The 25,414-nt window shown below is 37.2% G+C and overlaps 1 protein-coding gene across 9 annotated transcripts in view; it reads left to right on the forward strand.

The window, feature by feature from the left end:
* The window catches only part of ZRANB3 (zinc finger RANBP2-type containing 3), a 304,975-nt gene that overhangs the window by 32,659 nt on the left and 246,902 nt on the right, over positions 1 to 25,414 (forward strand). Inside the window, exon 2 of one of the 9 annotated variants that reach the window (XM_050750969.1) lies at positions 17,682 to 20,582. The exons of the other annotated variants lie outside the window; for them this stretch is intronic. The gene's annotated coding sequence lies outside the window, so the exon portion shown is untranslated. The remainder of the gene's footprint in view (positions 1 to 17,681; positions 20,583 to 25,414) is intronic. 9 annotated transcript variants of the gene reach the window in all.

Consider the following 25,414-nt stretch of genomic DNA (forward strand, 5'->3'; position numbering starts at 1 on the left):
AGATTTATATATTTTTGGAATACATGTGATAATTTGATATATTCATATAATGTGGAAAGTTCAAATTGGGGTAATTGGGATATCCATCACCTTAAATATTTATTTTTTCTTTATGTTAGGAACATTCAAATTTTTCTCTTCTAGCTATTTTGAAATGTACAATAGATTAATGCTAACTATAGTCAGCCTACTGATCTACCAAACGTTAGGTCTTATTTCTTCTGTCTAACTGTATGTTTGTACCCATTAATCAATCTCTTCATCCTCACCTTCCCAACCACTAGTAGCCTCTAAGGTACTCTGTACCTTTGTGAGATTCGCTTTTTGAGCTCCCACATATGAGTGCGAACATGTGATATTTGTCTTTCTGTGCTTGGCTTATTTCACTTAGCATCATGACCTCCAGTTCCATCCATGTTGCTGCAGATGAGAGGATTTTATTCTTGTTTGTGGCTGAATAATATACATTGTGTGTGTGTGTGTGTGTGTGTGTGTGTATCACATTTTCTTTTTCCATTCATCTACTCATGGTCATTTTAAGTTGATTACACATTTTGGCTATTGAGAACATTGCTACAGTAACATAAGAGTGCAGATACCTCTTGATTTCTTTTTTTTTTGGATATATACCCAGTAGTGGAATTGCTGGATCATTGATATTTGTATTTTTAGTTTCTTGAGGAACCTCCATATTGGTTTCCATAGCAGCTGTCCTGATTTACATTCCTACCAACAGAGTGCAAGGATTCCCCTTTCTCTACATCTTTACCAACATCCCTTATTCTCAATTTTTTTGATAAAAGCAATTTTAACTGCGGTGAGATGATATCTCATTGTGGTTTTGATTTGCTTTTCTCTGATGATTAGTGATGTGTAACATTTTTATATACCTGTTGGCAGTTTATATATCTTCCTTGAGAATTGTCTGTTTAGATCTTTTGTCCATTTTTTCATTGGAGTTTTTTTTTTTTTTTTTGCTATAAGTTTCTTAGATATTCTGCCTATTAATTTCTCATCAGATAGACATTTTGCAAATATTTTCTCTCTTGTATTCTAAAACTATCCTTTCTCTCACTTTATAATGACGCATCTGTTAGGTAAGAAATTCCTCAGACCCACTTTATTTCCTTTTGTAGGCAGCGCTCACTGTTTGCTGTAGACTAGTTTGAGGGCTCGCTGAAATTTTTTCTACTTGGAAGTGATCAGTTTTTTACCTCACTACCCATTTTTTGCAGTCCAGTACTAGAATATGTCTTGGCATTGACCTTTATGTTTCTCTTTTTCTTGGATGTGCCATATTCTTTTATTTTCTAGTTTACATTTTTCTTCTATTTCTGGGAACTATTATATTGAGAACAGTTTTTTACTTTTTTCATTTTGGCTTGCTTCTTTGAAGACTTCAAATATGCTTGTATTTCTTAATTTGTCTTGGCCTATTTATATCACTGTTTTTTTTCTCGTTTCCATTCTTAATTTTTTTTTCTCCATAACCCCCCTTTTTTTTTGTTTAAATTCTTTTTGAAAATTTCCTTTTCAATCCTATTCTGTGTGTACTTTCCTGTTTTAGTAGTACCTGTTCTGTCTTCTGCTTCCATTTGACCTTCATTTCAGTTTTGTTTATTTATGTATTTTATTATTTCTCTGACCTGTAAATTCACATTTTATTTCTTCATGTTTTTGACCATAGCGCCCCTGAGCTCCTGCATCTCCTCTTTATGTTTTCTGTGTTATAGAGGTGATTGCTTCTTTAAGTTTATACTTGTGGCAATATAGTTGACTATAATTTTCATCTGCTTCATAACTTTTTCTTGTGTGTTTCCATTTGATTTTTTTCTTTCCTTCATTTTATTTGTAGAATTCCTTTTTTAAGAATAACTGCTCATCATACAATGAGGAACATTTTTTCCTGCGCATACTGTTTGCAAAAGTCATCTTGGAGGGCTAGAGCAATGTTATAGACTAACACCTATTCTCCTTATGACACTGTTTTTGTATGTAATTGATTTCTTTTGCTATGACACTATTTTTGTATGTAATTGATTTCTTTTGATTATATAGCATACTTTGTTTTATTATGCTATATAGAATAATCAAATATATATGCTATATAGTATAATCAAATATAATATGCTATATTTGATTATATAGCATACTTTGTTTTATTATGATTTGCTTTATTGTGCTTTGTATATATTGTGTTTTTTACAAATTGTGCTTTGCATATATTGTGGTTTTTACAAATTGTGCTATATAGTATAATCAAATATAGTATAATCAAATATATATGCTATACAGTATAATCAAATATAGTATGCTATATTTGATTATATAGCATAATTTGTTTCATTATAATTTGCTTTATTGATTATATAGTATAATCATATAGTATGCTATATTTGATTATATAGCATACTTTGTTTCATTATAATTTGCTTTATTGTGCTTTGCATATATTGTGGTTTTTACAAGTTGAAGGTTTGTGGTATTCCTGCATTGAGCACATCTTTTGGAACCATTTTTCCAACAGCGAGTGTTAGGTTTGTGTCTGTGTGTCATATTTTGGTAATTCTCAATATTTCAAACCATTTCATTATTTATGGTGATCAGTAATTAGTGATCTTTGAGTTTACTATTATAATTGTTTTGGGGTGCCATGAATGATACCAATTCATATAAGATGGTGAACCTAATGGATAAATATTGTGTGTGTTCTAACTGCTCCACTGACTGGCTCTTCCTCTGTCGTTTCCTCTCCACAGGCCTCTATATTCCCTAAGACAAAACAATATTGAAATTAGGTCAGTTAATAACCCTGCAGTGGGCTGTAAGTGTTCAAGTAGAAGGAAGGATCATACATCTCTCACTTTAAATCAAAAGCTAGAAATGATCATGCTTAGTGAGGAAGGCAGGTCGAAGTGGATATAGGCTGAAAGCTAGGCCTCCTGTGCCAGTTAGCCCAAGTTGTGGATTACAAAGGAAAAGTTCTTGAGGGAAATGAAATGTGCTCCTCCAGTAAATAAATGAGAGATAAGAAAGCGAAACAGCCTTATTGCAGATGTGGAGAAAGTTTCAGTGGTGTGTATAGAATATCAAACCAGTCACAACATTGCCTTATAGCAAAGCCTAATCCAGAGCAAGGCCCTAACTCTTTTCAGTTTTATGAAGGCTGAGAGGTGAGAAAACTGCAGAAGAAAAATTTGGAGCTAAAGAGTTTGGTTCATGAGGATTAAGGAAAAATGCCATCTTCATAACATAAATGTGCAAGGTGAAGCAGCAGGTGCTGATGTAGAAGCTGCAGCAGGTTACTCAGATCTAGCTAAGATCATTGATGAAAGTGACTACACTAAATAACAGATTTTGAATGTAGATGAAACAGACTTCTATTGGATGAAGATACCATCTAAAACTTTCATAGTTAGAGAGAAGTCAATGCCTGGCTTAAAAGCTTTAAAAGATAGGTTTTCTTGTTAGGGGCTAATGCAGCTGGTGACATTAAGGTGAAGCCAGTGCTCATTGACCATCTGAATATCCTAGGACACTTCAGATTTATCCTAAATCTACTCTGCCTGTGTTCTATAAATAGAACAACAAAGCCTGGATGACAGACAGTACATCTCTTTGTAGCGTGGTTTACTGAATATTTTAAGTCTACCATTGAGACCTACTGCTCAGAAAAAATATTCCTTTCAAAATATTATAACTCATTGACAATGGACCTGGTCACCCAAGAGCTCTATTGCAGACGTACAAGATGAATGTTGTTTTCGTGCCTGGTAACACAGCATCCATTCTGTAGCCCATGTATCAGGGAGTAATTTTGACTTTTAGGTCTTAATATTTAAGAAATACATTTTGTAAGGCTGTAGTTGCCAAAGATAATTATTCCTCTGATGGAACTGGACAGAGTAAATTGAAAACATTCCGGAAAGGATTATTCTAGGTGCCATTAAGGACATTCATGATTCATAGGAGGAGGTTAAAATGTCAAATCAATAGGAATTTGGAAGAAGTTGATTCCAATCCTCATGGATTACTTGGAGGGGTTCAAGATTTCAGTAGAGGGGGCTGGGTGCAGTGGCTTGCCTGTAATCCCAGCACTTTGGGAGGCCAAGCGGGTGGATCACCTGAGGTCAGGAGTTTTGAGACCAGCCTGGTCAACATGGCAAAACCCCATCTCTACTAAAAATACAAAAATTAGCCAGGCATGATGGCAACCACCTGTGATCCCAGCTACTCAGAAGGCTGAGGCAGGAGAATTGCTTGAACCCACTGAGATCACACCACTGCACGCTAACCTGCTCAACAGAGCAAGATTCCTCTTATATTGAAAAAAAAAAAAAAAGGCTTCAGTGGAGAAAGTAACTGCAGATGTGGAAATAGCAAGAGAATTAGAATTAGAAGTGGAGCCTGAAGATGTGACTAAATTGTTGCAATCTCACATTAAAACTTGAATGGATGAGGAATTGCTTCCTATGGATGAACAAAGAAAGTGGTTTCTTGAGATGGAATCTACTCCTGGTGAAGATGCTGTGAGCATTGTTGAAATGACAACAAAAGATTTAGAATAAAACGTATACTGAGTAGATAAAGCATCAGCAGGTTGGAGAGTATTATTTCAATTTTGAAAGAACTTCTGTTACTAAAATGCTTTCAAACAGCAGTGCATGCTTTGAGAAATCTTTCATGAAAGAAAGTCAATTGATGTGGCATAAGTCATTGTTGCCTTATTTTCAAGAAATTGCCACAGCTGTCACACCCTTCAGCAACCACCACCTCGATTAGTCAGCAGCCATCAACAAACATTGAGGTAAAACCCTTCACTCTCCATATTTATCTCTGGATATGTGTATTTGTGAATATACATGGTTAATAATTGATAAATATATTAATACATGAAATTTTTAGTATACAGTTGAACAAGAATGTTTCTTATTTGTCATTTATTTATTCACGTCTAAGGAGATGTAAGAAGAAAATGTAATCCAAAAAGATTACAACTCTCTAAACAATCACATGTTCATTACCATTTTTTAGCAATGTTTTAAAACTAAGATATGTACATTGTTTTAGACATGCTATTGCATACTTAATAGGCTACATTATGGTGTAAACAGAGCTTTAATATACACTGGGAAACAAGTCTGTGTGACTCACCTTTTTATGACATTAGCTTTATTGAGGTGATCTGGAATGAAACCCACAATATCTCCAAGGTATGCCTGTATTAGTCTGACAGTATTGTGACCAACTATAAAGATTAAATGCCATGTTTATGACAGCACCCTGTACAGTGCCTCTAGGGGAGCAGACACTGTAAATAGTGACTGCTATAATAATTATTATAATAATCTATCTCATTTTGGGCTGAACTCACAATATCTTGGAGGTATGCCTGTATCTTCTGAATCAAAAGAAAGATGGCTAGCAAGGCAAAGTCTCTCATACATTCCCCTGCCTTAATGTGACTACTTCCTACATTCAGCATTTGTTGTTGAGCCTTGCCTGCTTCTCTTCTCCTCTACCCAGACTGGCCCCAGCAATAGACAGTGGACATATCATCCTGCGTTGCTGCTGAGAAGGGATTCTTGACTTTGCAACACAGCTATTCCTCCTACTTTGAAACTCTGTTTGGCTGTTATGTTATGTTATGTCATGTCATGTTACGTTTGTTTTGTTTTGTTTCTCTGAGATGTATAGCCTGAAGTGTTCTTTCTAGGTATACTCCTTCAGTTATTGGGGTTTTTAAAGTATATTTATTTTTTAATTTATTTTTATTTTATTGAGACAGTCTTACTCTGTTGTCCAGGCTGGAGTGCGTTGGCGCAGTCTTGGCTCACTGCAACCTTTGCCTCCCAGGTTCAAGTGATCCTCCCACCTCTCCCTCGTGAGTAGCTGGGATTTACAGGTGCCCACCACCTCGCCTGGCTAATTTATATATATATATATAAAAAAATTTTTTTTATTATTATACTTTAAGTTCTAGGGTACATGTGCACAACGTGCAGGTTTGTTACATATGTATACATGTGCCATGTTGGTGTGCTGCACCCATTAACTCGTCATTTACATTAGGTATATCTCCTAATGCTATCCCTCCCCCCTACCCCCTCCCCATAATAGGCTCTGGTGTGTGATGTTCCTCTTCCTGTGTCCAACTGATCTAATTGTTGAATTCCCACCTATGACGGAGAACATGCGGTGTTTGGTTTTCTGTTCTTATGATAGTTTGCTGAGAATGATGGTTTCCAGCTGCATCTATGTCCCTACAAAGGGCACGAACTCATCCTTTTTTGTGGCTGCATAGTATTCCATAGTGTATATGTGCCACATTTTCTTAATCCAGTCTGTCACTGATGGACATTTGGGTTGATTCCAAGTCTTTGCTATTGTGAATAGTGCCGTAATAAACATACGTGTGCATGTGTCTTTATAGCAGCATGGTTTATAATCCTTTGGGTATATACCCAGTAATGGGATGGCTGGGTCAAATGGTATTTCTAGTTCTAGATCCTTGAGGAATCACCACACTGTCTTCCACAATGGTTGAACTAGTTTACAGTCCCACCAACAGTGTAAAAGTTTTCCTATTTCTCCACATCCTCTCCAATACCTGTTGTTTCCTGATTTTTTAATGATTGCCATTCTAACTGGTGTGAGATGGTGTCTCACAGTGGTTTTGATTTGCATTTCCCTGATGGCTAGTGATGATGAGCATTTTTTCATGTGTCTGTTGGCTGTATGAATGTCGTCTTTTGAGAAGTGTCTGTTCATATCCTTTGCCCACTTTATGATGGGGTTATTTGTTTTTTTCTTGTAAATTTGTTTGAGTTCTTTGTAGGTTCTGGACATTAGCCCTTTGTCAGATGAGTAGATTGCAAAAATTTTCTCCCATTGTGTAGGTTGCCTGTTCACTCTGATGGTAGTGTCTTTTGCTATGCAGAAGCTCTTTAGTTTAATTAGATCCCATTTGTCAGTTTTGGCTTTTGCTGTCATTGCTTTTGGTGTTTTAGACATGAAGTCCTTGCCCATGCCTATGTCCTGAATGGTATTACCTAGGTTTTCCTCTAGGGTTTTTATGGTATTAGGTCTAACATTTAAGTCTCTAATCCATCTTGAATTAATTTTCATATAAGGAGTAAGGAAAGGATCCAGTTTCAGCTTTCTACTTATGGCTAGCCAATTTTCTCAGTACCATTTATTAAATAGGGAATCCTTTCCCCATTTCTTGTTTTTGTCAGGTTTGTCAAAGATCAGATGGTTGTAGACGTGTGGTATTATTTCTGAGGGCTCTGTTCTGTTCCATTGGTCTAAATCTCTGTTTTGGTACCAGTACCATGCTGTTTTGGTTACTGTAGCCTTGTAGTATAGTTTGAAGTCAGGTAGCGTGATGCCTTCAGCTTTGTTCTTTTGGGTTAGGACTGTCTTGGTAATGCAGGCTCTTTTTTGGTTCCATATGAACTTTAAAGCAGTTTTTTCCAATTCTGTGAAGAAAGTCATTGGTAGCTTAATGAGGATGGCATTGAATCTATAAATTACCTTGGGCATTATGGCCATTTTCACAATATTGATTCTTCCTATCCATGAGCATGGTATGTTCTTCCATTTGTTTGTGTCCTCTTTTATTTCACTGAGCAGTGGTTTGTAGTTCTCCTTGAAGAGGTCCTTTACATCCTGCAGGGGCCCTTGAAAACAGAATGCTAAGAATAGATAGGGCTCAAGGACAGTATCTCCAATTGAACTTTTAATGAACTCCCGTAGGCGCCAAGAAGGCGGACAAATAAGGAAGAGCATAGAGACAAGGAACTAAGCAGAAGGTTACATCTGGGTAAAGAAAATTTGTTTTGCATTGTGTTCTTTCTGCTGATGTGGGGTTTATGGAGTATAAATAAAGTGAGACGGAGGCTCTGAGGGCGGCCGCCATGTTCTCTGTTTGTCTTTGTCTTTTGTGTCTGTTCATTCTCCACCCCCCCACCGGCACGGTCCCCAATAACATCCCTTGTAAGTTGGATTCCTAGGTATTTTATTCTCTTTGAAGCTACTGTGAATGGGAGTTCATTCATGATTTGGCTCTCTGTTTGTCTGTTACTGGTGTATAAGAGTGCTTGTGATTTTTGCACATCGATTCTGTATCCTGAGACTTTGCTGAAGTTACTTACCAGCTTAAGGAGATTTTGGACTGAGACGTTGGGGTTTTCTAAATATACAATCATGTCATCTGCAAATAGGGACAATTTGACTTCTTCTTTTCCTAACTGAATACTCTTTATTTCTTTCTCTTGCCTGATTGCCCTGGCCAGAACTTCCAAGGCTATGTTGAATAGGAGTTGTGAGAGAGGGCATCCCTGTCTTGTGCCAGTTTTCAAAGGGAATGCTTCCAGTTTTTGCCCATTCAATATGATATTGGCTGTGGGTTTGTCATAAATAGCTCTTATTATTTGGAGATACGTTCCATCAATACCGAATTTATTGAGAGTTTTTAACATGAAGGGCTGTTGAATTTTTGTCAAAGGCCTTTTCTGCATCTATTGAGATACTCATGTGGTTTTTGTTTTTGGTTCTGGTTCATATGCTGGATTACGTTTATTGATTTGCGTATGTTGAACCAGCCTTGCATCTCAGGGATGAAGCCCACTTGATCATGGTGGATAAGTTTTTTGATGTGCTGCTGGATTCGGTTTGCCAGTATTTTATTGAGATTTTTTGCATCGATGTTCATCAGGGATATTGGTCTAAAATTCTCTCTTTTTGTTATGTCTCTGCCAGGCTTTGGTATCAGGATGACGTTGGCCTCATGAAATGAGTTAGGGAGGATTCCCTCTTTCTCTATTCGTTGGAATAGTTTCAGAAGGAATGGTACCAGCTCCTCCTTGTACCTCTGGTAGAATTTGGCTGTGAAACCGTCTGGTCCTGGACTTTTTTTGGTTGGTAGGCTATTAATTATTACCTCGATTTCAGAGCCTGCTATTGTTCTATTTAAGGATTCAGCTTCTTCCTGATTTAGTCTTGGGAGAGTGTAAGTGTCCAGGAAATTATCCATTTCTTCTAGGTTTTCTAGTTTATTTGCATAGAGGTGTTTATGGTATTCTCTGATGGTAGTTTGTATTTCTGTGGGGTCGGTGGTGATATTCCCTTTATCATTTTTTATTGCGTCTATTTGATCCTTCTGTCTTTTCTTCTTTATTAGTCTTGCTAGTGGTCTATCAATTTTGTTGATCTTTTCAAAAAACCTTCTCCTGGATTCATTGAATTTTGGAGGGTTTTTTGTGTCTCTATCTCCTTCAGTTCTGCTCTGATCTTATTTATTTCTTGCCTTCTGCGAGCTTTTGAATATGTTTGCTCTTGCTTCTCTAGTTCTTTTAATTGTGATGTTAGGGTGTCAGTTTTACATCTTTCCTGCTTTCTCTTATGGGCATTTAGTGCTATAAATTTCCCTCTACACACTGCTTTAAATGTGTCCCAGAGATTCTGGTATGTTGTATCTTAGTTCTCATTGGTTTCAAATAACATCTTTATTTCTGCCTTCATTGTATTATGTACCCAGTAGTCATTCAGGAGCTGGTTGTTCAGTTTACATGTAGTTGAGCGGTTTTGATTGAGTTTCTTAGTCCTGAGTTCTAGTTTGATTGCACTGTGGTCTGAGAGACAGTTTGTTATAATTTCTGTTCTTGTACATTTGCTGAGTAGTGCTTTACTTCCAACTATGTTTTCAAGTTTGGAATAAGTTCGATGTGGTGCTGAGAAGAATGTATATTCTGTTGATTGGGGGTGGAGAGTTCTGTAGATGTCTATTAGGTCTGCATGGTGCAGAGTTGAGTTCAATTCCTGGATATCCTTGTTAACTTTCTGTCTTGTTGATCTGTCTTATGTTGACAGTGGGGTGTTAAAGTCTCCCATTATTATTGTATGGGAGTCTAAGTCTCTTTGTAAGTCTCTAAGGACTTGCTTTATGAATCTGGGTGCTCCTGTATTAGGTGCATATATATTTAGGATAGTTATCTCTTCCTGATGAATTGATCCCTTTACCATTATGTAATGACCTTCTTTGTCTCTTTTGATCTTTGATGGTTTAAAGTCTGTTTTTTCAGAGACTAGGATTGCAACCCCTGCTTTTTTTTGCTTTCCATTTGCTTGGTAGATCTTCCTCCATCTCTTTATTTTGAGCCTATGTGTGTCTCTGCATGTGAGATGGGTCTCCTGAATACAGCAAACTGATGGTTTTTGACTCTATCCAATTTGCCAGTCTGTGTCTTTTAATTGGACCATTTAGGCCATTTACATTTAAGGTTAATATTGTTATGTGTGAACTTGATCCTGTCATTATGATATTAGCTGGTTGTTTTGCTCTTTAGTTGATGCAGTTTCTTCCTAGCATCGATGATCTTTACATTTTGGCACGTTTTTGCGATGGCTGGTACCTGTTGTTCCTTTCCATGTTTAGTGCTTCCTTCAGGATCTCTTGTAGGGTAGGCCTGGTGGTGACAAAATCTCTAGCATTTGCTTGTCTGTAAAGGATTTTATTTCTCCTTCCCTTATGAAACTTAATGTGGCTGGATATGAAATTCTGGGTTGAAAATTCTTTTCTTTGAGAATGTTGAATATTGGCCCCCACTCTCTTCTGGCTTGTAGAGTTTCTGCTGAGAGATCTGCTGTTAGTCTGATCTGCTTCCCTTTGTGGGTAACCCAACCTTTCTCTCTAGCTGCCCTTAACATTTTTTCCTTCATTTCAACTTTGGTGAATCTGACAATTATGTGTCTTGGAGTTGCTCTTCTCGAGGAGTATCTTTGTGGCATTCTCTGTATTTCCTGAATTTGAATGTTGGCCTGCCTTACTAGGTTGGGGAAGTTCTCCTGGGTGATATCCTGCAGAGTGTTTTCCAACTTGGTTCCATTTTCCCCGTTAGTTTGAGGCACACCAATCAGACGTAGATTTGGTCTTTTCACATAATCCCATATTTCTTGGAGGCATTGTTCATTTCTTTTCACTCTTTTTTCTCTACACTTCTCTTTTTGCTTCATTTCATTCATTTGATCTTCAATCACTGATACTCTTTCTTCCAGTTGATCGAGTCGGTTATTGAAGCTTGTGCATTTGTCACGTAGTTCTCGTGTCATGGTTTTCATCTCTATCAGTTCTTTCAAGGTCTTCTCTGCATTGATTATTCTAATTATCCATTCATCCATTATTTTTTCAAGGTTTTTACTTTCTTTGTGCTGGGTACGTAGTTCCTCCTTTAGCCCTGAGCAGTTTGATCGACTGAAGCCTTCTTCTCTCAACTCGTCAAAGTCATTCTCCGTCCAGCTTTGTTCCAGTGCTGGCGATGAGCTGCGTTCCTTTGGAGGGTGAGATGCACTCTGATTTTTTGAAGTTCCAGCCTTTCTGCACTGCTTTTCCCCCATCTTTGTGGTTTTATCTGCCTTTGGTCTTTGATGATGGTGACGTACTGATGGGGTTTTGGTGTGGGTGTCCTTTCTGTTTGTTCGTTTTCCTTCTGACAGTCAGGACCCTCAGCTGCGGGTCTGTTGGAGTTTGCTTGAGGTCCACTCCAGACCCTGTTTGCCTGGGTATCAGCAGTGGAGGCTGCAGAAGATAGAATATTGCTGAACAGCGAGTATTGCTGTCTGATTCTTACTCTGGAAGCTTCGTCTCAGGGGTGTACCCAGCCGTGTGAGGTGTGAGGTGTCGGTCTGCACCTAACTGCACCCAGTTAGGCTACTCAGGGGTCAGGGACCCACTTGAGCAGGCAGTCTGTCCGTTCTCAGATCTCAGCCTCCATGCTGGGAGAACCACTGCTCTCTTCAAAGCTGCCCAAATTTTTTATATTTTTGGTAGAGGCGGGGTTTCACCATATTGGCCAGGCTGATCTCCAACTCCTAATCTGAAGTGATCTGCCCACTTTGACCTCCCAAAGTGCTGGGATTACAGGTGTGAGCCACTGTAATACTTAAAATATTTATTAAATATTTAAATTTAATTAATTAATTAATTTTATTAATATTTATTAAATATTTAAAAACCCCGCCAGGTTTTTGAAATATTTAGTATTTTGGTAAACTATATTTTTGTTTTGCCATTTGAGATTTTTAGGTTTCTCCCAGTTTTTTCATAGATATGAAATAACCATGCATTAAATCTTTGAATCTCTGCTCCATCAAGCTTAGTGTTAGATACATTACCTAATTTTTTATTAATGAGTGTGTATGTGATATATTTATTTCTGAATATGTATGTTTGTGAATATAAATGGTTAAAAATAGTTGACAAATGTATTAATACATGAAATTTTTAGTATACAGTTGAACAAGAACATTTGCTACTTGTCATGTACTTATTCAGGAGATGTAAGAAGCCTGTGATTGAATGAAATTATTTGGCTTAGCATTGTACATTTTCTTTTTTGCCTTTCTCATTAGTTCATACTCTTTGTATGGATATTGTTCTGAAATAAAGTGAATTTTATTTTTTCTGGAAATCCTGGCAGAGCAATTTGTTTTAATTGTCTATCTGGGGCAGAAAAGACTTTGTGGTATTTAAGGCATTTGCAAAAACGATAAGAGAAGATTTCATAGTAATTTTTATTCTTTAAAAGTATCACTTGATGACAACCTAATTTCTTTCATTGTTTTCTTTTCTCTCCTAAAATTGAAAAGTTTTCTGTTACATTACCCATTTAGGTGTGCTCCTTTTGTTGTCTTATAATCCTCAATTATTTGGCTGACTGTAGATTGAATTTTTGCATCAGTAAACAAAAATTTTGAAATACCTGGTGGTTTTCCTATAAGAAGATTCTTTGTTAAATTATTTTAAGGGCATAAATTTCCTTGTGTATCATCTCAACCTAACAAGGTAAGGGTAATTAAGTGAAAGTATGAATGAATCCTAAGTATAAGAAAATAAAAAAGCCAAAAGAGGTAAGTCACAAAAATTTACGAGTTAATTGCATACTGCCTGATTTATCTAATTTATGAGAAACCATATCTTGGCATTCTGTATTAATTTGATCTGTAGATTAACATTATTGTTTTGTGCCCTCTTCAAGCAGAGTGGGTCCTGTAAGAGTGTCTGTAGAGACTTGGCTGTCCATGTCTGAAAGTGTTATGCATGCATGTATCAATAGGTGCCCTTTTTTTTTTTTCTTTTTTTGGAGACAGATTCTCACTCTCTCGCCCAGGCTGGAGTGCAGTGGCACAATCTCGGCTCACTGCAACCTCCACCTCCTGGGTTCAAGTGATTCTCCCGCCTCAGCCTTCTGAGTAGCTGGAGTTACAGGCACCCACCATCATGTCCAGCTAATTTTTGTATTTTTGTAGAGATGGGTTTTCACCATGTTGGCCAGGCTGGTCTTGAACTCCGGACATCAAGTAATCTGACTGCCTCAGCCTCACAAAGTGCTGGGATTACAGGCATGAGCCACTGCGCCCGGCCAATAGGTGTACTTTTTAAACAGATGAACTTAACTGCTGTTTTCATTGTAGATAAACCTTCCACTTTATCAGACTCTTGATCTGAAAGTACCCTTCTACAATTCTCTAGCCAGTGAATTTCGGAATAATGTTAAGTTGCATTGGTGAACATATATAAATTTCTGTTGGAGATATGCATATATAAGAACAAAACCGGAATGCCACTACATACATACCCACCGGAATGACTGCATAAAAAAAAAAAGACAATACCAGCAAGGATATGAAACAATGTTAACTGTCTTATACTATTGTTAGAAGGGTAAATTGGCACTACTACTTTGGAAAACTGTTTGGCAGTGTCTACACTGAACATACGTGTTTTCTGAGAGCTAGTAATCCTTGCTGTAGGTATATAAGTATATATAACATATATAAGTATATATACACATATATGTTTACATATATACATACGTAACATAAAATATACATATACACGTAACCTGTATACATAAACATGTATTAAGTACATACAAACATATATAACACATATATGTTTATATATATAATAAGGTAATAGCAGCCCTATTCATAATAGTTAAAAATAGCAGCCTCATTCATAATAGTTCAGCTGTCTATCCACCCTATAATGGGAGATAATCATGGTATATTCACATAATGGAAAACTTAAAACAATGAGAATGAACAAATTTATAGCTACCATAACAACTGTTTGAATTTTTCAAACATAGTGTTGAGTGAAAGAAACCAGCCATGAAAGACATATTAATTGTACATACATACATGAAGTGTATTTGTCCATTTACATAAGAGTTATATAAGATACTAATTTATGCATAACCACTTATATGAAATATAAATAACATATTAATCTGTGGTGTTCAATGTCAGTTAGTGGCCAGCATTCAGTGGAGGTGTGGGTATCGTGAAAGGATAGGCCACAAGAGAGGCTTTGGGGGGTGTTGATAATATTGTTTCTTTAACTTTGTGCTATTTACGTGGGTATGTTCTCTTTATGAAAAATTCTGAATTTTCTTAAGCCATATACTTGAGATTTGCATAATTTCTGTGTTTTTAATACTTCAGTAACATTTAGTAAAAATATTAAATGTGCTTTGCTTTTCATTATATATACATTCAATGTATGTATGTATATTTGTGTGTGTGTGTATATATGTATATTTTTAAGCATAGACACTATCGAAATAGTTCTATTTTAGGTAATTTATCAAAAAGAAAACAAATTCTAATAAGCAATAAATAAGTGTGTGTGTTTGTTTTATGTGTGTATATGTGTGTGTGTGTTTCCAGACTGAACTGTTAACACTCTTTTTTCTTTTTTTGTTTTTTGAGACAGGGTCTCATTTGTCACTCAGGTTGGAGTGTGGTGGCATGGTCATGGCTCAATGCAACCTTGACTTTGAGGGCTCAAACAGTCCTCCTCCCACATCAGCCTCCTGAGTTGTAACCACAGGCACATACCATCGTACCTGGCTAATAATTTTTTGGAGACATGGAGTCTCACTGGTGTTGCCCAGGCTGGTCTCCAACTCCTGGACTTAAGCAGTCCTCCAGCCTTGGCCTCCCAAAGGGCTGAAATTACAGACCTGAGCCACCACACCTGGGCTACTCTATTTTCTTATACTACTTCATTTGACAATTTTAGCAGGAAATAGAAATTTACTCAGATGATTCAACTTAAAAGATTTTAGTGGGAAACTGTTTCAGAAGTGTAAGGTTAAGAGAGCCAACACTTAGTTTTACTTACCAAGAAACCGGCAATAGATAGCAACCAGTCCTGACCATTCCTAGGCCTGAGAGAACAAGTATAGCCCAGTGGGCCTTGGAGCTAAGGAAGAGGGCCCTCAGGCAGGATCCAGCTACTACCAGACCTTCCTCTACCATTCCTTCTTCCTGTTGTATAATCTCCAGCTGGTACCTCCATTGATCAAACTCCATTTGAAGCTAGTTTTTAAGGGAGAATTCTGTAGGAGAGAGCAAACTGAGAATAATCAGCATAACTACTTAGACTTTGGAAAACTCCAGAGAATTAGTATAGACTATGACTTTGTTTTCCCCCCTAATCACCTTTTGCCTCTGTATTTCCATTTTGGGTAATTTTCTTGTTACATATACATATCCATCCATCTTTCTCCTTCTTTCTGGTTATGTATATGTATATTTACACATAACAGAGAAGAAGACATACTATACTTCACAGCAAGTAAAATGAAAAACACTAAATTTAAAATCACTAATTAAAAAGTGATGATGCATAAGCAAATATGATAAGAGTTTAAAATAGTAAAATATGTTATTAGAAATATAGAGAACGTAGGCATGGTGGCTTATGTCTGTAATCCCAGCACTTTGGGATGCCAAGGTGGAGGATAGCTTGAGCCCAGGAATTTGAGACCAGTCTGGGCAACATAGTGAGGCTGTGTCTATAAAAAATTTCTTTTAAGTAAAAATTAAACATTAGCCAGGCATGGTGGCACATGCCTATAATCCCAAGCTACTTGAGAGGCTGATGCGGAAGGATCTCTTGAGCCTGGGAGGTCAAGGCTGTAGTCAGCCATGATCACACCACTGCACTCCAGCCTGGGAGACAGAGTGAGACCCAGTCTCAAAAAAAAAAAAAAAAAAAAAAGAAAAGAAAAGAAATATGGAGAGGTAAGTATTTGTTGGATTTTCTGGTTTTCTCCCAACTGAGGTCTGTAACATAATTACCCCGTGTTTAGTACCGTTAAGAAAATGTACAAAGTACAGTACTGCCTTTTGTTTTATCTAAACATTTTTGTTATAGGAATTTTCAAGTGTATGTAGAAGTACAGAGAGGAGTATAAGAACTCCTTGTATGGTTATTACACAACTTTAATAATTGTGAACATTTTGCTAGTTATTGATTGTTGTTTCCTGTTCCTTATCTACAGACATACTTTTCTTTCCCTGGAATGTTTAAAAGTAAATTTAAGAAATATTTTACCCATAAATACTTATGTTATTTTAATCTCTAACAAATAAGAAACTTTTCTCATCCATACAATGTTATTTATGACAGCTATCAAAATTTAATTGCTCAATATATCTAATACTTGGTCCATATTAAAATGTCCCCACTTATTTCAAAAGTGTTTTCATGCTCTTGGTTTATTCATATGATCCATACAAGCTCCACACATTGAGTTTAGTTGTCTCTTTAACTTTTATTAGATCAGCAAACTCATTAAACGTTTTAATTTTTTTTCTTTTTTTTCTTTTGAGATGTAGTCTCGCTCTGTTGTCCAGGCTGCAGTACAATGGTGTGATCTTGGCTCACTGCAACCTCCACCTCCTGGGTTCAAGCGATTCTCCTGCCTTAGCCTCATGAGTAGCTAGGATCACAGGCACCTGTCACCATGTCTGGCTAATTTTGGTGTTTTTAGTAGAGACTGGGTTTTACCATGTTGACCAGGATGGTCTTGATCTCGTGAACTCAGGTGATCCTTTCGCCTCAGCCTCCCAAAGTGCTGGGATTACAGCTGTGAGCCACTGCACCTAGCCAAAATTTTAGTATTTTTATTTGCCTTATTAGCCACTTTAATTTTTTCTTTGGTTAATTTGAATATCCATTAGCACTTTGTATGTTTTCGTGAATCCCCAAAATAACCTAATGAAATAACTTTAAAACTTGGCCTTTCTGGAAAGTATCTGTGTAGTGCTTAGCATTGCTTTAACTGCTTCATAACACTGGGATAGCACAAAAGAAGCATGAGCTTTGGCCAAAGCTGGCTTTAGGTTCTGTTCATTCCATCCATGTCAAGAGTATGCCCATGCTACCATTATGATCACGGGTATACTCTTAAAACTCTATGAAATTGAGCATGACAACATGATGCCCAGTTCAAAAGATATAGTCAAGAAGCGTGCCGGGCGCGGTGGCTCAAGCCTGTAATCCCAGCACTTTGGGAGGCCGAGACGGGCGGATCACGAGGTCAGGAGATCGAGACCATCCTGGCTAACACGGTGAAACCCCGTCTCTACTAAAAAATACAAAAAAACTAGCCGGGCGCGGTGGCGGGCGCCTGTAGTCCCAGCTACTCGGGAGGCTGAGGCGGGAGAATGGCGTGAACCCGGGAGGCGGAGCTTGCAGTGAGCTGAGATCCGGCCACTGCACTCCAGCCTGGGCGGCAGAGCGAGACTCCGTCTCAAAAAAAAAAAAAAAAAAAAAAGAAGCGTTAGATTTAATTATTGTGAGTTATTTACATATTTATGAATAGATGAATCGTCTCTGCAAACCGAGGCTTTCAAAATGACTGCAGACAGAGAAGTGGATGGAGGGCAGGAAGAGGATCCTATCTAGCAGTGAAGATGTAAATGAGACCCCAATGTTAAGTGAATGCTTCATGTGTAAGTATAGACTGTAAGAAAGGGTTCTTTTTTCCCATTCAGAAACTAGAAATTAGGGAATAGTTACAAAATGCAGAAGAATGTGTTCATTTCTAACAATTAAAACTGGCTACTAGGTAAGTGAATGGTTGATTCCGTTGTTAGGCATCAACAAATGAGGAAACCAACAAATGAAGTGCAAGGTAGAACAGCCCTTTTGTCTGCAGAACAAACATGCTATGGTTCTTACTAGTTCATGAAGGCAGAGGCACATGGCAAGTATCATCCTGAAAGTCAGTGTGTGAATGGGAGTGCAGGGGTGGTGTGTTTTTGGATTAAGGTAATGCCCTTTTGAGTTTCATCTCAATTCTCGGTTTATGATACCTCACTGGTATGTATAAAACCTTTCTTTCCCCTACCTTAGAAGAAATAACTTTGAACACCTAGATATTGAACTCTCAGCTTATCATAGTTACTGTACTATATTTAATCCAAACTACAGGTATTCTCGAAAATATTTCAGTATCTGTCCTTGTATTAGTCCTTTTAGTATTGCTATAAAGGAATATGTGATGCTGGGTAATTTATAAAGAAAATAAGTTTATTTGACTCACGGTTCTGCAGGCCGTACTAGCATAATACCAGCATCTACTTGGCTACTGGTGAGACCTCAGGAAGCTTTTACTCATAGTGGAAGGTTAGGAGCAGGCATGTCATATGGTGAGAGAGGGAGCAAGAGAGAGAGGAGGTGCCAGTTCTTTCTAATGATCAGATTTCATGGTAACTAAACGTGTGAGAATTCACTTCTAACCGTGGAGAGAGCACCATGCCCCCATGAGCCAGATTCCTCCCACAAGACCCTACATCCACCTTTGGGGATCACATTTTAATAAGAGATTTGGAGGGGACAAACATCTAAATTATATCAATCCCTTAAGGAGGAAATTTAAGGCTAGAGTCGGGTTGAGTCAAACATGGCAGAATCCAATGAATTTATATTATTTACTAAAACTGAACTGAAACTAATTGTTGGTTTTAGCATTCTAGATTAGTTTTTTGTTTTTTTGTTTGTTTGTTCATTTTTGAAATGGGGTCTTGCTGTGTCTCCCAGGCTGGAGTGCAGGGGTGCTGTCATGGTTCACTGCAATCTCTGCTTTCCAGGCTCGTGTGATCCTCCTGCCTCAGCTTCCCAAGTAGCTGAGACTACAGACACACGCCACCACGCCCTGCTATTTTTTGTATTTCTGTTTTTGGTAGAGACAGGGTTTCACTATGTTGCACAGTCTGGTCTCAGACTCCTGAGATCAATCGATCTGCCTGTCTCAGCCTCCCAAAGTGCGGGAATTACAAGCATGAGCCTCTGCGTGTGACCAAATTAGTTTTTATAAGTGTGTCTATCAGGCAAGGTAAGTTTCTTCTATAAAAAGGAATATTTTTATATTGGGTAGGATGGGAGCTTTGCAACTGAGAAAGTGACTTCTACCCTGGGCCACACTGCCACCTGGGGGTCTAAAAGAAAGATGGCCATTGTGTCATAGCCAGAAATATTTGACAATGACCTTGGTTCTATTTAAGACAAATACCAAGACACCATTATCTATTCATAGGCACCAGAATAAATTCTGTGGGTTTACCTAATGATGCGGGTACACTATTATGAAAATACATTTTAAAATCGAATGTGTACTTCCATATTCTTTTCCTTTCCATCTTTTTAAAAAAATCTTATTACCAAGTATCTTGAGACAAAGACAGTGTGCATTACCTGAGTCCTTTCATATGTATACTACTACTTAGTACTTATAAAGAGCATTATGTGGGCAATGGTAATAGTTTTCCAGTTATGCCATAAAATTGATTAGTAAATCAATGTCCTTTTCCCAGCTCAAATTCTTTGATCATAAAAATAGATTTTTGTGGTATTGGTATGTATGCATATGTTTATTTTAGGTCTTTTTGGTAGATGAGTTGCTGTTACTAAATATGCCATTGGATTATTTGATCCTTTATGTATAACTGAAGGACAAATATTTTATGATTTCACTTACATGAGGTACCTAGAATATTCAAATTCATAGAAACAGAAAATAGAAGGTGGCTACCAGAGTTTATGGAGATGGGACATCATGAGAATTATCATTTAATGGGTAGAGTTTTAGTTTGGGATGATAAAGTTCAGGAGATGGATAGTTGTGATGGTTGCACAACAAAGTGAATGTACTTAATGTGCCATTCGACTGTATATTTAAAATGCTTAAAATAGTAAATTTTATGTTATCTATTTTACCGTAATAAAAATAGTACAGCTGTACTAGTAATTAAATGGTCTACTTTCTTAGGGTATAGGAATGAATAAAGTGAATTTGATTTTCAAAAGCACATATTATATGCTAAACGTGTTACATATATAAGACTACAACCCTATGACGTATATACTTATTACTAGCTCTCCTTTACCTGTAAACGAACCATGTTGAGCTTAAAGTGGTTCATTTATACAAATTTATTAACAACCTCCTGTTTGTTCAACTCTCAGTATAATTTGTCTGAGGTATAAATAAGACTTATAAGCCAGTAACAGTGGGGCTGATATTTCAACCTATTTCTGCTTGACTCTCTGTTCCACCACTCTGCCTTCCATGAGAATATTGCAGATTCTTGTTATGATGAAATACAGACATGGCATTCTGTTATACCATCGATTCTGACATGTCATAATGCAAGACTAGGGGAAAAAAGTCATATAGTGACAATGCAAGCATGCTGAGATAATCCCAACCTTGTGAACATCTGTGAGTTTTAAACAGGTCATTTCTAATTTGAATACACTATGAGATAGAAATGTTTCATATACTATGTAGTTATCTATGACAGTATGTTTTGTTTTAAATTAGTTTCCCATCAGATATAAAGTTGGTGCTTTTCTTTATAATGCCACAAGTCTCTGGAGTCTCTCAGGGAAGAATTTTATTCTTGTATTTATTTGCTGTTTCACTTTACATTCCTTCATTTCTGTTTTTTCTTTCTTCCTTTGGGAGCCTTCATCCTTCCAGTGACAGAAGACTGAAGTTGTCTCTTCATGATAAATAATTCAATGAAAATGTCAGAATATAATAATTTCCAAAGTCTAGTCATGGAATGACTGATTTTTGGTAATGCTAAAGGCAAAATAACTTTAGCCTATACCATAAAAAAGACCTGGATATTCCCTTTGTATTTTCAGTAACTTGATTTTACATATACCCTTTCCATTACCCTTCAGAAATGGAATGTTTGATGTACTATGGAGAAAACCAAATCAGTTCTACATTTCGTGAACCCTATTACTTAACTATCTTTAGTAGCCATGGAAATAATTCCCCAGTAAATATATGGTTACTAAATCACTGCCTAATTACCTTTCTTTACATTCAAAAATGACTATTTGATAAAATACAAAGTTTTTAAAAAGTTATGATATTTTGTTACAGTGAGGCAATTTATATGTTTTCTTAACATCTCCCCAAAAGTCTGAAACACACTGAATGCTTCTTTGGAAGCCAAGGAGCTTGTTGCTGACATAGTAATAATTTGGTTGTTTGCACATTTTATAAAATACTAAAATGTTCCAAGTTACCATATTCCTTAAATAACTCATGGTAAGATGTTATCGCTGAAGTGTTGGCTTGTGTGTAGGAGGGAAATTATATGTTACAGTGTTATATAAAACTGACTCATATGAGTAGGTGAAAGATCCCAAGAATACCAGGACACCCACACTAGAAAAAGCCAATATGTACGCTTTCTCTTTACACTATGTTCTAGCAGGCTGCTTAATGGAACTGTATATTCATTAAAGAAATTTCTGTAATTTCTTTCATTGCCTTGGTGGGTATCTTTCTGGTTAAAAAAAAAAAAAGTGAAATTTTGTGATCATTAAAAAAATTATTTTCTGTAGGACAAAAAAGCTTGACTCAGTATTTGAAGTAATTAACTTCTCTATGCTTCAGTTTTTGTTTTGTTTTGTTTTGAGATGGAGTCTCACTCTGTCATCCAGACTGGAGTGCAGTGGTGTGATCTTGGATCACTGAAACCTCCGCCTCCTGAGTTCAAGCAATCCTCCTGCCTCAGCCTCCCGAGTAGCTGGGATTACAGGCGCCCACCATCACTCCCAGCTAATTTTTGTATTTTTTAGTAGAGATGGGGTTTCACCATATCGGTCAGGCTAGTCTCAAACTCCTGACTTCAGGTGATCCACCCACCTGGGCCTCCCAAAGTGCTGGGATTACAGGCGTGAGCCACTGCTTCCAGCCTGCTTCAGTTTTTTAATTAGTTAAAATCAAAAGAATAAAACATACCTACTTTTAGAGTATTTTAGAAGTCTTTTCTTTTCTTTTCTTTTTTGAGACAGTCCAGGTTGGAGTGCAGTGTTGCGATCTCAGCTCACCTCAACTTCCGTCTCCCAGGTTCAACCGATTCTCCTGCCTCAGCCTCCCGAGTAGTTGGGATTACAGGTGCCCACCACCATGCCTGGCAAATTTTTGTATTTTTAGTAGAGATGGGGTTTTGACATGTTTGTGAGGCTGGTCTCAAACTCCTGACCTCAGGTGATCTGCCTGCCTGAGTCTCCCAAAGTGCTGGGATTACAGGCGTGAATCACCATGCCCAACCTAGAATATTTCTTTTCTTTTTTTCTTTTTTTTTTTGAGACAAGAGTCTCGCTCTGTCGCCCAGGCTGGAGTGCAGCGCGATATCAGCTCCATCTCCCAGGTTCACGCCATTCTCCTGCCTCGGCCTCCCGAGTAGGTGGGACTACAGGCGCCCACCACCATGCCCACTAATTTTTTGTGTTTTTTAGTAGAGATGGGGTTTCACCGTGTTGGCCAGGTTGGTCTCGATCTCCTGACCTCGTGATCTGCCCTCCTCGGCCTCCCAAACTGCTGGCATTACAGGCGTGAGCCACTGTGCCTGGCCCAAATATCCTTAACTGTATTTGTTATCCAAAATACTGTTTTGGTTGAATATCACAAGTTAGATTTTGCTTGTATGGAGAATTTTTTGTTGGTGTTTGTTTTTTAAAGAATGGTTCTGAGGTTCTTTCACAATGTGCTAACTAAGCCTTATTGTTTTATTGGAATTCTCGTTCTATTTTTAACCAACATTCTTTGTCTAAACTGAGAATCTCAACCAATACTTAAGAAAAAATTCTATTTTGTTGAGAAGAATGTAAACCCCCTTTGAAGACAGCAGAAGGGTAGCTCTTGTGACATAGACCTTCTATAAGACATTTTCATTAATGGTTTTCAGTTACTACAAGATCTCTGTGATGGTGATGGTGTTATTCTGACTCTTTCAGAGAGAAAGCTGTGGCTGTGAGAGATAAAGTAACCTGCCCCTCTAATGCAGAGTTGGGATTCGAACATAAGTCTGTCCGACAAAACCCCTGCCCTTCAATTTCTGAGTGCTATAACCATAATATATCTGCATTTGTGTATAAATATTTTTCCTTCCTTTCTGTATGGGTGTTTACATGTGTAGCATACATGTGCTTCCTGTATTATTGCATGCCTGTCTCCGCCTCCAGTGCAAAAAGAAAAGTTTGTCCCTGCTATCTTCTCAAAATGGGATGCAATTCAAGCTGAATTAATTCTGTTATACATTAGTATGGTTAAATTTTCCAGATTTAAAAAATGAATTTAAATTTATTAATTGTGTTCTTAATTGATAATGATTAAAATAACCCTCCTTATGATAGTTATTTATATTAGAATTTCCATACTTGATCATGTAACTAAAGCTGTGATCAAATAATTAACATTATTTTTACAGATTGTTTATTTGTTTTAGTAAAGAGGACTCATGAAATAATTTTAAGTAAATCCAAATTTTTGGGATGTATATGTTTATCACATATGTGTGTGTGTGTGTGTGTGTCTACATTTGTGTTTGTGGGTGTATCAGATTAAATTTTAATTAAGATTCGTTGTACACTTAGAAAAATACTGATTTGTAAATCTTTCTAAGCCGTTTCTTAGTCAGTGGAAACTTAATTTGATCAGGGTCTTCAGAAGTTTAGTTTTGAATTGTAATCAGTCATAACTGTAACTATAGCGATCATTCCTTGGATTTATGTGGCATCTTTATTTTTTATAATTTAATACTTTAATGTGTATGATTTCATTGTAGTTGTCACTCCTACTGTATGGAGATAGTAGACTGAAGGAGATAATTCTTGATAATTTTCTCAGTGTTGCATGATATCAAAGATAGAAATAGAATTCAGGACAGTTATGACCACTGATCCTTAGTTCTCTCCACTGAATCATTGTTTGCAAATATGTCTGTCAGATCTCTGAGAATTTTTTACTTTGCCTTTTTAGCTTAATGATAAAATAAGTTCCATAGGCAAAAACTTATTTCTCATAATACTTTCTCGTTGCATTGACATTTTCATAAGATTGGACTTTGTTCCTTAAACCAGTGTTCTACAACTTAGGGTCCAAATACCGTTTTTGCTTTCTGGTGGCAGTTCAAATAAATGTCCACTGAGCGGCTATATATTGGCCACAGAGGCCCTTAGAATACAGAAATGAATAAGACATTGTCTTGTCTTCAAGAAATGCATTGCCTAGCTGCGGAACATATATAAATTTTGTTACATTGTATAGATATCACAGTGGAAGTGTGTTGAAAATACATAGAGTATACTGGTTGAAGATGGCGTGAAAGGAAAATTCATCTTGGAATGCTTCTCAGGGGACTAATGTCTAAACTGGGTTTCGAAGGACAAATATGCATTTACTAACTAGATAGGGTGAGATATGGGAAGGGAATTTTTATGAGGTCATTTCAGGTAAAAGGAACATAATGATTAGGGAAACATTATACAGAAGAGTAATCCACATATATTCCAGAAGATGTTTTTAAGCATGTTTCTTCTTGCTTTTTAAGTAAAAATTTTGTGGTAATTAGAGCATTTATCAAGTAGTGCTTGTACTGATCTAAGCTTCTATCCATCTGCATTAAGGTGGCAGTAATAAATGGTAAAGTAACTGAGTAGCAGGTAATAAAAGGGAAATAGAAGAATAAGATGCCTGGATTATCTACCAACTTTAAAAAGAAAAGGTAACTATATGTTTTCTAAAATATAAATTCTGTAGAAGACTAATTTATTCAACACATATATATTGAGCTTGTATCCCCACTTCACAAACCGTAAAACTAAAGCACAGAGGTAAAGTAATCTGCCTAAGCTTACCAGTATAAATGGACAAGGCAGCTTGCATTTTGATTCTAAGCCAGTGCTTAAAGAACTTGAAAAAAGGCCGGGTACGGTGGCTCATGCCTGTAATCCCAGCACTTTTAGGAGGCCGAGGCGGGTGGATCACGAGGTCAGGAGATTGAGACCATCCTGACTAACACGGTGAAACGCCGTCTCTACTAAAAATACAAAAAATTAGACGGGCATTGTCTAGGAGAATGGCCTGAGCCCAGGAGGCGGAGTTTGCAGTGAGCCGAGATCCACTGGGCGATAGAGCGAGACTCAGTCTCAAAAAAAAAAAAAGAATTTGAGGCTGGGCGCGGTGGCTCAAGCCTGTAATCCCAGCACTTTGGGAGGCCAAGGCGGGCGGATCACGAGGTCAGG

Source organism: Macaca thibetana, chromosome 12 (assembly GCF_024542745.1).
Source record: "Macaca thibetana thibetana isolate TM-01 chromosome 12, ASM2454274v1, whole genome shotgun sequence".
NCBI classification, from domain to species: domain Eukaryota; kingdom Metazoa; phylum Chordata; class Mammalia; order Primates; family Cercopithecidae; genus Macaca; species Macaca thibetana.